Genomic DNA, 15,000 nt, shown 5'->3' on the forward strand with positions numbered 1-15,000 from the left:
GTTTTATATATTTTTACAATTGTAAAGCGCAACGGAATCTGCTGCTCTATATAAGAAACTAACGTAATCTGCTGCGCTATATAAGAAACTGTAACGGAATCTGCTGCGCTATATAATACATTGTAACGGAATCTGCTGCGCTATATAAGACACTGTAACGGAATCTGCTGCGCTATATAAGACGCTGTAACGGAATCTGCTGCGCTATATAAGACACTGTAACGGAACCTTCTGCTCTATATAAGACACTAACGGAATCTTCTACTCTATATAAGACACTAACGGAATCTGCTGCGCTATATAAGGAGCTGTAACGGAATCTGCTGCACTATATAAGACACTGTAACGGAATCTTCTGCTCTATATAAGACACTAATGGAATCTGCTGCGCTATATAAGAAACTGTACCGAAACCTGCTGCGCTATATAAGAAACTGTAACGGAATCTGCTGCGCTATATAAGAAACTGTAAATAAATAAAGGCAATTTGCACCCTTTGCCTGCAATTGAATAATCGTCTTAATACAGCTTATGATACTGAGCAATTTTCTATCTTTTGCATGACGTTTTGTTGATCTTACTAATCAGGCAGATGTTCACTAAGGAGACCGGAGACTAGAACCTATCTATATTATCTTATCTCCTATTAGAATTGTAGCTCACTACTTCCAGCTTTCTTGCTGAATATGGGAGAATATGTAATTCAGGAACAGCTGGGAAGCTCTATGGAGTGTAATAAGTGGCCTTATTTGGTATTTAGTGCTGAACCAATCACAGACTGCAGCAATATAGCCCAATACATTAAATGGCTATTATCCACTCAGGCGGGCTAATAGTGACAAGAAGCGTATAGAATTCCTGTTTACATCCTCCTGGGTCATGTCCCTCCACAGGCTCCAACATGTAATTGTCTACATCTTGCCAACATCCAATCAGACGGAGCTGAATCTGATTTTGCCTTTGTATATATGGCTTCCCTATATAGAAGGGCCTTATTTGCATGTAGTGCCCAGGACCTAGCACCCTAGCTGGTACAATTGTTACAGGGAGTCATTTCCTAAAGGGGCTAGCTGGGATAAAATTCCATGTACCAGAACACATTTAAAATTAACATTGCTTTTCAATAACCCTTTGAGTGCCAAGGTTGCTGTGGGTGATGTGCAAAATATCCACAAAAAAAATTCCAGCGCCGCTCTCTTTCAAGGGACCAGAACTAAACATAAACCCAGCAGTATATACATGATAAAAATAAAGGTCAAATAAAACACTATAAGTTTCTTAACCTTTTGCAGTCTGGTTTAAATTAATTGTAATTGTTTTATTTTATTCAAAAATGGTCTACACTGAATGTTGAACGATCTTAATGTCCTTATTTTAAAGTGGCTCACCACTGGATCTGCTACAAGCGCTAGGCCTGTTGAGCCTGACTAGATGTTGGACCTGAAAGGGTTAAAACATCTATCAACTTTCTTAATACTCCAAACAGGGTATTAAATGTACATACTATAAGGTATCAGAGTACACCTATAAAAAAATGACCCCTGGTATCTGACTTGAAGAAATTTTGTGTATAATAATATTGTGAATAAAGAATACATTGTATTCACGTTGTGTTTGTGGATGAAGCATCTGTGAGTGAACTGCTTTTCTTTGTTATTTTGTATTGTTTGTCTAATATTTAAAAAAACAGTAGATAGCACCTTATAGCATCAGGATGAAAACCAAAGGATACCCTGAACCAGTCACCACAGACCCCTCCACTATTCCAAACATATATGTTCTATCCAGTGGCGTAACGATAGCATCACAGACCCTGCAGTGGCGGGAGGTGCTGAGTTAGTGTGGGGCCTATTGTTACGCTGCTGCCTGCCGGGTCCTGCCTTATCCCGCCGCTTGCCATCACGTCTATGGCCAGGCGTCAGGACCCGCTGCTCCTCCTGGCTCCATATGAAAAATATCCCTCACAAGGGGGGTTATTCTGTTTGGTACGGTGAAACGTACGTACGGTCACACCGTACTTTTTCCATACGCTCACGGAGAGCGTAAGTCCGCCCACAGAACAGCCGCACACGGACGGTCACAAACACTGACAATGGGGAGTTGCGTTCACTTGAGCGTATGCCACCATGTACGGACAGATCTCCCTCTTAGCCACCGATACCTGGCGTACATCAGAGCGTACGCCACAGTGCACGGACGGATCTCGTCCGTTTTCCCACAGACACCTTCCGTATATCTGAGCGTACCCCACATGAAAACATGTTCTAATATTGTTCAAAATAAGACTTTAGAGTGTGATAGGCAGATGTTGGGATCCTTTGTTAGAGATATGTGATTGCAATATGTGCTTGGTGGCATCTTACATACAGAGGGTGCTACATAAAGTTCATAGCAGATATTAAAGTGCATAATGTATGTTCTTGGGAAAAAATATACAGATTGTGTGCAAAATAGTGGCCATGGCGCCTTAGGACATTGCTCCACCATTGCAAGTAGAAATTGAGTCCAAAAACATCAGTTGCTCTTAGACGTGGTTTATGTGTATTTTTCATAATAAAAAACTGGTATGTTGGTGTTACAGTGAAAAAGTTGACACATGTTGACTCCTGTGAATTGAGTGTCCTGCTTTTTAAAGTATAAAACAACACTTTCTGAATGGGTGTAGATGGTTATAAAATAACTACCTGGACATATATAACCAGGTATTAGAATGAATATTACCTAAAATTAAACCAACCTTTACATGTAGAGAAGTGTAGAAAGATAAGCTTCCAATGTGTTTGAGGGCTGTGTCTGGCTTGCAGGTAGTGAAATAATGGTTTTCACTTAATAGCCTGCAGCATTGCTTATTACATTCAGGAGTATGTGTTTGACTAGTAATCAGCATTAATTAGCAGACCCAGGCGTCCGCTCTCATACGGTATCTCTAGGGGTGGTCTGCAGGGGCGAACGCAGGATTTTGAGAAGGGGGTTTCCAGAGGGGCGGAGCAAAGCACGGAGATGGACACTTAGGTGACCCACTATATGCCGGGTCAGTTAAAGTATTATAGATAGACCAAATGTATATAAATAATATAATAATAATAATAATAATAATAATAATAAAAAAAAGCAGTGTAGACCCCTGGGCATAGCAATGTATTGGGGCCCCTACCGATCCTCCAGCGGTAGGGGTGGGGGAAGCTTTGATGTCCCGTGGGTGGTAGGGGGTATTATATCAACCGCTTAGCATGTAGGGCCTGGATCAGTGATTTCCACTAATTACCCCTTTACTGCACAGATGGTGGGAGATAAGGTGGGAGAAGGGGGCATTGGGCTGAATGAAGGGGCCCTGATACATAACTTCCAGAGCAGATGCAGAGCAATCTGCCAACGAGAATATAAAACTACATACCAGGTGTGTGGAGCTGCTGCAGTAACCAGCTGCTGGAAGGCTGATTTCTCTGGTTCTGGGAACAGTAGAGACAAGCTACTAGTGTCCATCAAAGAGGGAGAGTCCCAGCTTTTGGAATATACCCTCAAAAAAACTCTAAGTCAGACAGAACTTGAAATATCTGACTGGGAAGAGCAATTAACAGGCTTGGATGGGGACCACTGCTTTGAAGTCAGATATCTCCGGTTCCCAAGGGCCGATTTTTAAAATTCTTGTACCTATGGAAAGAGGGGACCCTCAGCTTTCAGCCTAAGGCCCTTAGACTCCTGGGGGGGTTTCTGGGTACTCAGAAACCCCCCCTGCGTGCGCTACTGGTGGTCTGGTGCAATCTTTGGCGTCCGCCTGTTTTTGGGCCAAAATGCGGTTGTGGCACCGTGCATTTTGTGTGCACACCCCGTGTACACCCTGTTTTCCTCATTATTCCGACCACTCCCATAAAAATGCCAACATGCCGCCCACAATGACCGTGTTCTCGCGGACAGGTTTTTTCGCACGGAGTGACCCGTCCGTGAGCGGTGTGAGGTCGCCGCACATGCGCATTGTGAAAGATACGCATGCGCAGATTTAAAAAAATCCCGGTCCAACCGTACCAAGCAGAATAACCCCCAAAATGTCCACCCCCTTACAGCAGTTTTTTTCGGAGGCTAGAGGAGGTGAAGGCGGCCACAGATGCGGAGGGGTAAGGCAGGGAGGTTCTTAACTTTACTGGAGGGGCGCCAAATTTGTCATTACGCCACTGAGTACCCCTTACACATGTTATGCTACCCAATAGTTTCCCTTATATATAACTTTACTGGGGGTCGGGGGGCAAAATTTGTCGTTATGCCACTGGTACTATCCTATTGCGAGTTCCCTTTACTTCTGCATATTATTACGTAATACTATATAACAGGTACTGGCAAATCTGCTCCACTGCAGCAAATACAGAAATGTGTAATAAATAATAAAATTGATATAAGAATAAAATAACAACTAGCTGTTGGATCCAGGGATAGCGGTTCTATGAATACAAAAGGTAAACCTTGTCGTCCTTACTATAAATCACCAAATTAGGTGACTCAGTGCGTAGGAAATTGACGCGTGCAATAACTTAGGAAGCGGACGTCAGGAGCATTGGCTCGTGTGTAACTGCAGTGGTATAAACTTTGTCCTTTGGAAAAATCCTGCAGACACCCGAAGCCTCAGGTGTCTGTGTCATTACGGAGCCAAGGAAAGCACAGAAAGGACTCGCATTAAGCACACACAGTGCAGGGCCTGGGATAAAGAAGCCTTTATTAAACAATGTGTGAGGCTGCGCGTACAGTATGTGCACTCAATATGCTAATGTAGGAAGATTGCAGAAGTCACCCTTCTATTTCCTATGCTTTAATATGAAACAAGACAGACAATGCAACGTTCCATGTAAGCGACGTGTATACCGCAATCAGGATTTGTTGATAGGTCTCTGCTGTTTATATATAGGCTTAACACTAACGGCGAGGGTTGTAATCTGTTTGGAATAGATAATGCACTCTATAAGAGCTCATTAATATTCTGTATTAAAGGATCATATACATTGAGTGGGGAAATGATTATGATGCTGCAAGCAGGAAAACGTTGCCCCACCGAACTCCCCCTCTTTAATAGATTCCCATCTTAGTAGATGGGAGTTCTATTTCAGGTGGGTTGTTGCTATGGACAACCAATCAGATACTATGAGGAATAATGAATGCCCTGCTCAGCTCACTCCCCTGAGACGAGGATCACTCACTGTTTCCACCACATATGTTCCCTAGGCAAGGTGGAAACGGTGAGTGTGGCCATTTAAATGGCAAAGCTCACCACAAAATGCAGTGGACTTGCCCTTTAAGGGAATCCTCACCGGCCCTTACATTGAATACGGCGAGGATGGCTTATTTTTGACAAGGAAAAGCCATCCTCGCCATACAAACCCCCCTTGATACCGCTCTATGTATGATCTTCTAGAAGGTGCTAAATAAGTGGATTATGATTGGTTGCCCATAGCAACTTCTCATGTGAAACAGAACTCTTCCATCTTAGTAAATTTCCCACTACGTCTCTAAGTGGATTAGGGATGGCCATTGACCATTGATTAAAAATCATTGATTGTTTATGGCCGATGTCGAATAGTTTTGCAATTGATGCGGGAGAACCAGATGGTTTCCCCGATCAATGTCAAGCTTAAACAAATAGTTTTTGCTTTTTCACCAAGGAGCCGGGACACAGAGCTTGGCCCCACCCCCGCATTTTAATTGATAGACAGGCTAATCGATCAAAGAAAATGGATGACCATCGATATGTAAAAATATTGATGCTCATCCATTGAATAGCAATACACTATTGATGGTAATTGCACTTTTGCCATAGATGGCAAAGGCAACGATGGCCATCCCTAATGTTGATATAACTTCTGTACTTCTCTAATGCTTCAGTAAAGCTAAATAAATGTACCGGAGTCCCATAATCTGTCATATGCTTACATTATATTGGGACCGTCCTTATAAGTGGTCAGGCAATGTTTCCCGTATCATGCCCCCTCTTTAATTCTTCCTTCCAATTATTTTGTGGGTTTTTAATCAGTGGAGAACAGTGAAGCTCGAGCTACGAGGCCAAAATCTAGGTTATTACATTCCCTCTTTACATTCTAGCAACTGATTAATAAATTCCTATATTTCTCTTGCAGAACCAGCTCACCCGCATCCACCTCCCAGCACCTCATCTGCACCAGCCGGCTTCTGAACTACCCCTCCCAGCACATCATCTGCATTAGCCGGCTTCTGAACTACCCCTCCCAGCACCTCATCTGCACCAGCCAGCTTCTGAACTACCCCTCCCAGCACCTCATCTGCACCAGCCGGCTTCTGAACTACCCCTCCCAGCACCTCATCTGCACCAGCCGGCTTCTGAATTACCCCTCCCAGCACATCATCTGCATCAGCCGGCTTCTGAACTACCCCTCCCAGCACCTCATCTGCACCAGCCAGCTTCTGAACTACCCCTCCCAGCACCTCATCTGCACCAGCCGGCTTCTGAACTACCCCCTCCCAGCACCTCATCTGCACCAGCCGGCTTCTGAACTACCCCTCCTAGCACCTCATCTGCACCAGCCGGCTTCTGAACTACCCCTCCCAGCACCAGCCGGCTTCTGAACTACAAGTCTGTAAAAGGTACAGAAAGAAAAACAATGGTATAGGACATGCGTTCCCCTTAAGAATGATTAGTATAGTTATATGAAGCACGTTCCGCATATGCTATATTTATGCATGTATCTGGAAGAGTCTCCGAGGGAATTGTGACCTGTCTGTGTATGATTAATTCCTTAAGATATTTCCTTACCCCAAAGGAAAGTCTGGTGAGGGGAATGTAAAACACACATGTATGGGATTCTCTGATATCAGATGCATTGCAACGCGGAGGTTAATATGCTGGAAACCATCAGTGCGGCTGTGCAATATAAATTAATGATGTCGTTCTTCACACAGCTACGGAACAACAGCATTATTTACACCCTAGCCTGCAAGACCTCTCACAGGATGGGATTCTATACAGAGGGTGGACAAGAAAATGTTCACTTAGATGGCAACAAGGCAAAGTCACTGCAGTACAAAGGCAATTTCCCCTGATATGACATAGTTTTTGCAACAGTCTTGTCCATTTTCAAGCACAAGGAAGTATTTAATTAGCCTTGGGCTTATGCAGTGGCTGAGCTATTCAATTGCTGCGCATGGCAGGCCATGAAAAGCACACAGGGAGGCTCAAAACAGAAATCTGCAGTAAGCCAGGCTTTCTTCATCGAAGATACCGCAAACGCGCTAATCCATAGTTACTGGTACTTATGCCAGGTTTTATGGTTAACGCAAAATGGGCGATTAAGACCCGGTACGCTGTGCGCAAGATGATTGACAGGTAGCCGGCATTTACTGAGATGTAACCTGGCGTTTTATAGGAATGCTGTGAAAAAATTTACAAATAGCACAGATGTCTGGATTTGTACTGAGGCACCCACCTGCTTAAAAAAGATGCATCATTTGTCCTGCAGCATTACCGCAGAACTTAAGACACCAAAGCCATGCAGCATCACCGCAGAACGTAATACACCAAAGCTATTGTGCCATCACCGCAGAACGTAAGACACCAAAGCCACGGCGGCATCACCACAGAACATAAGACACCAAAGCCACTGCAGCATTACCGCAGAACGTAAGACACCAAAGCCACTGTAGCATCACCGCAGAACGTAAGACACCAAAGCCACTGTAGCATCACCGCAGAACGTAAGACACCAAAGCCACTGTAGCATCACCACAGAACGTAAGACACCAAAGCCACTGTAGCATCACCACAGAACGTAAGACACCAAAGCCACTGCAGCATTACCGCAGAACGTAAGACACCAAAGCCATGCAGCATCACCGCAGAACGTAAGACACCAAAGCCACTGTAGCATCACCGCAGAACGTAAGACACCAAAGCCACTGTAGCATCACCGCAGAACGTAAGACACCAAAGCCACTGTAGCATCACCACAGAACATAAGACACAAAAGCCATGCAGCATCACCGCTGGACATAAGACACCAAAGCCACTGCGGCATCACCACAGAACATAAGACACCAAAGCCATGCAGCATCACTGCAGAACATAAGACACCAAAGCCATGCAGCATCACCGCTGGACATAAGACACCAAAGCCACTGCGGCATCACCACAGAACATAAGACACCAAAGCCATGCAGCATCACCGCAGAACGTAAGACCCCAAAGCCACTGCTGCATCACCACAGAACATAAGACACCAAAGCCATGCAGCATCACCGCAGAACGTAAGACACCAAAGCCTTGCCGCATCACCGCAGAACGTAAGACACCAAGGCCACTGCAGCATTACCGCAGAACGTAAGACACCAAAGCCACTGCAGCATCACCGCAGAACGTAAGACACCAAAGCCACTGCAGCATCACCGCAGAACGTAAGACACCAAAGCCACTGCAGCATTACCGCAGAATGTAAGACACCAAAGCCACTGTAGCATCACCACAGAACATAAGACATCAAAGCCATGCAGCATCACTGCAGAACACAAGACACCAAAGCCACTGCGGCATCACCACAGAACATAAGATACCAAAGCCATGCAGCATCACCGCAGAACGTAAGACACCAAAGCCTTGCCGCATCACCACTGGACATAAGACACCAAAGCCACTGCAGCATCACCGCAGAACGTAAGACTGCAAAGCCATGCCACATCACCGCTGGACATAAGACACCAAAGTCACTGCGGCGTTGCAGAAATATGGTCGCGACACGCCGTCATTTGATGCCACTCCCCCATTACCACCCACAAATGATCCAGTCTCTGTGACCACCACATGACCATGCATCCAGGTTGTGTCCATCTCCGAAGAAGGCACTAAAGGCTTTTTTTCTAGAATTGATTTCAAAAGGAAGAATATAGAACAGAGACAAAAGTTTGAGATCGTCAGACCACATTTATAGAGTTTATGCAACTTTCCCGTAACAGCAACAAATTCCTTTTAGCAGCAATATCTGACTTTACCACGGATAAAGCGCACACGCAGCAGCGGAATGAAATATTTATTTTTCCTATTAAATGAAAAGAAGTCATTCAATTATAAAAATGTCAATTGGTTTCGTTCGGGCATAGTAGTAGGAAGTCGGCAGCGTCTTGTGTGGAACCCCCCCCCCCCCCCCCCCCCCCCCCCCTCCCTGAAATAGATTTCCATTTTTCTCTCCTGTGAAGAACGGCGTGAAATTTCCTGAGATGCATGTAATGGATCTGCGCACACTCCCATTCAGTGCCGCGTAAGTGCCAGAGTCACATTGAAGTGCATTTATTCAGAGTGTCTGAAATGGAACTTGTCAGAACGGAGGAACTTCTTCCTACGTGATGTAGCGCAGGTAAGAATCCCTTCATTGCTGCACTGTAAGTTGCTGTTTCCTATATAAACAAGAAAACTTTTGGTGCTTCAGCTGTTGTTGAACTACACATCCCAGCATGCCCTGCTAAAGTTTTGCTGTTTGGTCATGCTAAAACTGTAGCAGGGCATGCTGGGTCAAAGGTTCCCCATCCCTGATGTAGGGCAAGTACATGGTATATAAAATTGCTGCATCAGGGGACAGGACACTGAAATGAGCATCAGGGAGGCAGAAACTGAGGGTTATGGGTAGAATGGGGTATGGCGTAGAAAATGGTTTATTTAAGAGAAGAAGAACAAGGGGAGAGGGCCCTGCTTGTGAGAGCTTACATTCTAAAAGGGGAGTGGCAGACAGACTGCGGTGACATGGATGGGGTAGACAGTGAGCAGGGGACAGAAGATCAGGGTGAGATTTGACTTGATTTGGACACATCCCTGGCCAGGGGGGCGCACCCTTTGCCTGGACAGTCACATTGGCCAGGGTACGCACCAGTCTCGACCCACCCTTGTTACGGCATTGTCAGTGAGGGTGTGGCACACAGGCATTACCACACAGGCAATGCTCGTTGAGGGTGTGACAGACAAGTATCTCATGTACCAATTTGGATTCGTGCGAGCAAACCCTGTGGGCGTGGTGAGGTGTATCAAACCAAGCACATGGATACAGGCTGCCTACTTGCAAAATGTGTACTGTACTACATATGTGGGAGCAATAACAGCCGACAAGCGCTCATTGCCTACACCCCCTATATAAGTAAGAGCAGGTCTACTTGGCAGCGTTGCCTGACCCACTTCAATGAATGCTGGAAAACTCTTTCAGTGTTAGAACAGTCCTGGCTCAGCTGGAGCGCCCCGAATGTGGATTCCACCCGTAAGCCTGTCTCTCCAACCACTGTAAAGACTTCTTGTATCCCCAAAACCTCTTAGCTGCCTGTTCTGATATTCTCACAGTTAAACCCTCGCTGAGCCCACGTTAGCGGGACAATAATGGGTACCTAGATCTGTTATTACCCTTATGTAGGGAATAAGAGGGGAAGCAGTACATCTGTCAGAACAGACTTAGGTCTACAGTCACTAGGTCGACCCCGGAAGGTTGACTTGCCCCAAGGTCGACAGGGTTAAAGGTCGACATGACTTAAGGTCGACAGTCATTAGGTCGACATGAGGTCTTCACCTTTTTTTTAGCCGAATGTCGACACAGTCGACATGGACACAGTTGGAGGAGTCCCTCGCATCGCTCGCTATGCTTCGGGCACACTATTTTATTCTCCCACCACGCCCTAGTGGATGGTAGGGCATGAAATACCGCCTGTCGGCACATGTCGGCTCAAAAAAAAAAAAGTGAAAACTTACCTAATGACTGTCGACCTAAACACATGTCGACCTTAAGTCATGTCGACCTTGACCCATGTCGACCTTTAACCCTGTCGACCTTGGGGCAAGTCGACCTTCCGGGGTCGACCTAATGACTGTAGACCTAAGTCTGTTCTGACAGATGTACCGCTTCCCCTAAGAGGAAGTACGACGGGAGTTGTATGGCCTGAGCAGACTTCAAAAATTGTTTTTTGTGATAAAACAAACTGGGTAGAAACAAAGCGACATAGAGGTAGGAGGGCCCTGCTATTTGTTTCCAAAGGACGGTGAGCTCTGGGTGGTCAATGATGCCTATCCCACGTCACGTTATCTACAATGACATAATTCAGCGCAAACAGCTTCATCAGGTCCCTGACTGCCGGTGTGCCGCATATAAGTATACCGGGGCGGGTTGGGGTCAAGCTGGTGAAGGGGCAAATGAGGCACTTAAAAGAAGGGGGGGATAGGCTGCACGGTGGAGCGTTAGAATGGGGGGGGGCAGAGGTGGGGTACGTATACTTTCCTGACCATTGTTGGGATTCTGACCACCGGCCATCCATATGTCTTCCAATAGGGACAACCAAAAAGATTCCACATCAATTAGTTATTACCCCTTATTATTAAAACACACTGTGTATAAACAAGTCATTACCTATAAGAGAGAGAGTCCTATAAAAATCCACAAACTATACCGTATGTCAGTGGAGAAATCCTCTATGCTTACATATCACAGGGTTAGTAAATTAGCCAGGCGATCCAGTAATGTGCTGCTTGTTTATCGTCAGACCAATGTAAGATTGTCCATGGAGAAATTCTTCCTAAAGTAGCAGTTTGTGTAGAGCTGGTATAGGAGCTGAGCAATACAATTACATTTAGCTGACGTCTGGCCAGTTAGGGGGCAGGTATATACCGGGTATCAAGTGTCCACACACTGCTGGCAATGTGGTGTCTCCTCTGGCCACCAAAGTCTCCTGGTGCCGCTCAGAAACCACTGGGTGTGCAATACCTCCATGACAGTCCTTCTGTTGCACTCAACAGTATAATGTGGATCTTTAATTACCGAACTCCCAATGTAAAAAGCAGCACCGGTGTCTGTATACAGCTCCACCACAATTATATCTGCACTCACAATCAGCACTTCAAATAATACAGGTAACGTGGACAATTTTCGACCACTTTCGCTCCCCATAGACAAACTGTAATATATCCAATGGCAATTAAACCTTGTCCTACTTAAATAAAAAGTAAGGTATCAGCTCCTTCCAGCTCTCCTTCATTCAGCTGCTATAGCCTGCCATCTAGTGGCCATTAGTAATTATTACATTGCTCAATAAGAGTGTCCAAGACAACTTATTTCAATGTGAAAGTTCTGTTTACAGGCAGAAAGTGTGCGCGCTTATAACTCTGATCTAAAACCAAGCAATAAAGGAATACGCCAGGACACATTTGCTCTGGAGTCAACACTCGGGAATCAGCAGACGCTGGGAAAAAAATCACAGATTGATGTGTTTTGTATAATAAAATTGTATACAAACATCTCTGGGCTTAGTTGTCATTTAAAAACTATATATATATATATATATATGTGTAAGCAGGTGCCAGGTTCCCAAGAAAACCAGTTGTTTAGTGTAGGACTTGCAGTGAAATGGGGTCCCTTGGCGATGGGCTGCAAGCTTAAATGCATTGATCAATTCATGAACTAAAACCCCATTATTTATTTATTGATTATTTGAATGTTAAGGTGAGTTAGTTTGTTGTAGTGAGTGCTGGGCCCCCTGTGTTTGTATTTACTAGAGTGTGTGGTCACAGGCCACTGCACCCCACCCTGGGATGTGGGTGCTGTTTGCACCCCATTCCTAGGAATGGCGAGTGTGTTGGTACTTCTGTATATATATATAGTAAAATTGACAGCTGCTCAGGAAAGGCTGAGGCTTGTAGTTCTACGGCAGTTAGTGAGCAACTGGTCATCTGATATCATGATAAGCATGTCCGCAGCCTGAGAAATCACAGCTCTGTAGGCATGTGCGTGCAAACATAAATTCGGCCCAAGAGCATTGACTAATATACAGTCTCCAGTTGTGAACCAAAGACCCCCCCCCCCCCCCCCCTCTTTATGGGAGTCTGACCAAATCCACCATATAAGCAGTCTTGTGATTAGGGTAGGACATAATCATTATCATCCGATAATCACAGGAGGCAAGGGATCCACCATGATATTCAGGCTGCGTCCACTACTTGGCAATATTTGTCTTCGGGAGAGAAAAAAACCATGACTTATTAGATATACAAAAGTTCTGGCCAACCGGAGCACAGACTGCTGCCACACTACGGAACCTTCTTCATAGGGCAGAAACCATTATGCAGGCAGTCTAGTATCCCGCAGATACCTACAAATCAGAGGTTCTCAAACTCAGTCCTGAGGACCCCACGCAGGTCATCTGGCAGGAGCACTGTGCATCACCAACTGTCACATTTTAAAAATCCAGTTGGAAAAAGTGATCGGTGTGGGGTCATACAGACCGAATCCAAGAACCTGTGCACTAGAACAGTGGTTATCAACATGGGGTACTTGTACCCCTGGGAGTACACTGCAGACTGCCTCGGGGTACTTGAAAATAATGTTGGTAATGGAGGAAGAAGAAGTAATCACCCGATGGCAGACGAAGTCTCCTGTTGCCGTGGAGATTAATTACGTTGCATCACTTCCGGTTCCATCTGCAGCATCATCAGCGTCTCCTCGTGCTTTTGCCCGATGAGTAATCCATTGGGAGCTACCCGCGCTGCCCTTAGACATCAGTGATCATCTGCCCAGTGGAGGAAGCGGCGGCATTAATCCTACAGGCATTAGCGGGAACCCCGGAGACAGTACACAGCCAGCGGCCAGACAGAGTAACCCTATTCCTGCCTGCAAACTACTCCTCCGCTACTCCTTAATATAAGGACAAGCATACCGCTCACTGCCACTCCACTCAGAAGTACTGTGGATATTTCCAATTGAGAGGAGGGGTACTCCCAAATTAAATGACTAATCAAGGGGTATGGAAGAGGCTGGAAACCACTGCTTTAAAGAACGACAGATCTACTAGAGTTACAACCCTTTTCCACTTGGCTTGCAAGTGCTTTCGCACTAGCCACCCGACCCGACTTCATCGGGAGGCAGGGCCAGGGCTGTGCTGGCAGATGAGAGCATCTCCCAGCGGCCGCATCAACCTGGGTTACCCGTTTCCACTGCCCATGGACCCAGCTGTGTCTCTGATCCAACCCAGGTAAATACCTGGCTTGGAGTCCCGGGTCAGCCGACCCAGGTATAAGGTAGAGTAACATGGGTAGTTTATTTGATTTTAAGGACCACATATCTCCTAAACCCTAATATATATAAAAAAAAAAAAAAAAAAAAGGAATCTTCCCGTATAAGAGAAATACTTCTACTTCCAGAGGGAGGTGTAACATAGCCCCAGAGAGAAATGAAAGATGCTCGTAAGGCATTCGATTGCACATGCCTCGCTTTAAAGCGGCTGATCTTGTACGAGTGACTCAGTGAATCATTTAGGTTACACATGACAGAGTAACGTGCGGTACTAGATTCCAATCGGCTACCAGGCCTCCGGATAGGACATACATTAAACACAGTAAAGGTAATAACATGCACACGGGTGCAGCACAGAATAATCATCTCATGGATGCAATCAGCAGAACAAATCAATAATTCAGAAAAAGATGTGACGTAAGGCAGATCAGAGGACCCTGCGCATGAGAGCTTGCACTCTAGCGAGCGGGATTCAGAGTGATACGAGCTATTTATCATAACCGCATTGGGATCTGGGTGCAGATAGCGGAAGAAACCTGCTGCTGCCCCGCCTTCATACATTGGGTCGACCAATAATCCCAACCCACACAAATGCTTTATAGACCGTATTTTTCGCACCATAAGACGCACTTTTTCTCCCCAAAAAGGTCGGGGGGGGGGGGGGGGGGGGGGAGTATGTGAGTCTTATGGAGCGAATACAGCAAAAAAAAAAAAAAGTACAAAAAACTCCTGGATGCTGCTGCTGCACCAGCATCTCAGGAGCTGCAGCAGAGCCCGCACCCTTGGTACTCGTCAGCAGCTTACAGATGTCCGGGCTGCGGGGTCCATTCGGCAAATGTGATATCATCGGCGGGGTCACTGTGGCAGATGGGAACTAGTTCCCATCCCAGAGGACTCGTCTCCCGCCGCCATAGATGAAGTTGGCCCGGCTTGGGGATTCCGTAAGATAGCGGTCCCAGACATCTTG

Source organism: Crinia signifera, chromosome 19, assembly GCF_055691185.1.
Source record: "Crinia signifera chromosome 19, ASM5569118v1, whole genome shotgun sequence".
Taxonomy (NCBI): domain Eukaryota; kingdom Metazoa; phylum Chordata; class Amphibia; order Anura; family Myobatrachidae; genus Crinia; species Crinia signifera.